The 1773-nt window shown below is 36.3% G+C and overlaps 1 long non-coding RNA gene across 1 annotated transcript in view; it reads left to right on the top strand.

Moving 5' to 3' along the window:
• Positions 1–1773, top strand: part of LOC116686609 (uncharacterized) — a 16845-nt gene that overhangs the window by 2924 nt on the left and 12148 nt on the right. The window lies entirely within an intron of this gene.

Raw genomic sequence — 1773 nt, 5'->3', positions numbered from 1 at the left:
GTGTGTGGGGGGGGGGGTGATATACAGCTGAGGGCCTCAGGTCGGATTTGAACCCGGACCCCCTGCGAGGACTGAGCCTACTGAGTCAGGTGCGCATGGAGGCCACCCCGGGTATGAAATCTGACGGTTTGATAACCTTCAGCAGAAATATCACGGTGTCACAGTTTTGTAATTACAGCTTTGAAAAAAAACGTCTTATTTTGAAATTTCTGGGTAAAAAAAAGTCATGTTTAATTTTTCACACACTGGCAGGTCGGGTCTGAGTTTTTCCAACCGCAGTATACCTTGGAGTCAGTAACCTGCGTTCTCCTGCATTCTGGTGCATTTTTAACAACAATTTGTGTAGCACAGGTAGACAAAATAGTGTGTTTTCTGTCAGATGGTTTATAGATGTCGACATTTCCTACTGCATTTGAAAGCCGCTTCTTTCTTGGAGAAAGAGAGAAAGAGAGAAAGAGATTTGACAAACGTGCGCCGCAAAGTTAACAGAAGCTGTTAAACACACATCTCCATGCAGGAAACGTGCGTTTCGATCTCTTCTGATCTGTTTGTGATGTTTTAAATCTTGTTTCTGTCATTTCAACAGTTTTACGCTGGTTTCTTAACACGAATCCTTCGTTTTGTTCAATTTTCAGGTCACGCCGTTTGCCCCGGTTGAAGATATCAAAATTGGATGAAACGCTCGCTGTCCGTTATTTTGTTTGACTTGAGCACAAAATTGTAAATTAGTAGAAAAAAAGAAAAAAAAACGAGTCGTTATCAGTTTTTTGATTTTGTTTTTGGAAACAAATATGGAGAAAACAAGTCATTTTTTGCCTTTTGGTTTTATTTTGAAAAAACACGAATGGCAGTTTAAGATGGTATGGTCCACTATAGGGGTGTCTCGTTTTTACAACATATGTACAGGTGAGAAGGATATATCGGAGCCCTGCCACACACACACACACACACATACAAAAATTGGTAAATGTGAGAAAAAAAAGAAAAAAAACATTATAAAAGTGACAAAAAATTTGGAAAAAAAATCTACAAAAACGTTGAGAATAAAAAAGGAAATAAACATCAAAATGTCAAAATTTCGGCCCAGAATAACACAAAGTTGCAGGTCGACACGAGGGTTAAAAATATCAAACAACTTTGGAAAAAACATAAAAAAATCTCATTAAAAAGTGACAAAAATGTCGGAAAAAGTGATAATGATGTTGAAAAAAAGTGAAAAAAAATTGGGTTTTTTATGGTTGACGTGAAGACAACACAAGGGTTAAGTGATGACAATTTTGGAAAGTATCATAAGTATCATCAAAGTATCAACAAAGTATCAACAAGGTATCAACAAAGTATCATCAAAGTATCAACAAAGTATCAACAAGGTATCAACAAAGTATCATCAAAGTATCAACAAAGTATCATCAAAGTATCATCAAAGTATCAACAAAGTGATCCGCACAAAGTCTCAACAAAGTATCAGTGCAAAGTTCAACAAAGTAGGCTCAGGTAGTCACCGCCAAAGTATCATCAAAGTATCAACAAAGTATCATCAAATCGTACAGGACGAAAGTATCAACAAAGTATCAACAAAGTATATCAAAGTATCAACCAAAGTATCACAAAGATCACCAAAGTATCGAGTCAAAGAGTGATCATCCAAAGTATCACAAAAGGATCGATACAAAGATATCACACAAAGATCTCAATAGTGTATCATACAAGAGGTATCAAACAAACAGTATCAACAAGTCTCAACAAAGTTCATCAAAGACAAACAGAAAGGAT

This window comes from Etheostoma spectabile, unplaced genomic scaffold, assembly GCF_008692095.1.
Source record: "Etheostoma spectabile isolate EspeVRDwgs_2016 unplaced genomic scaffold, UIUC_Espe_1.0 scaffold402, whole genome shotgun sequence".
Taxonomy (NCBI): Eukaryota; Metazoa; Chordata; class Actinopteri; order Perciformes; family Percidae; genus Etheostoma; species Etheostoma spectabile.
The sequence above is the reverse complement of the archived record's forward strand: the minus strand, read 5'-3'. Positions and strand labels throughout refer to the sequence as shown.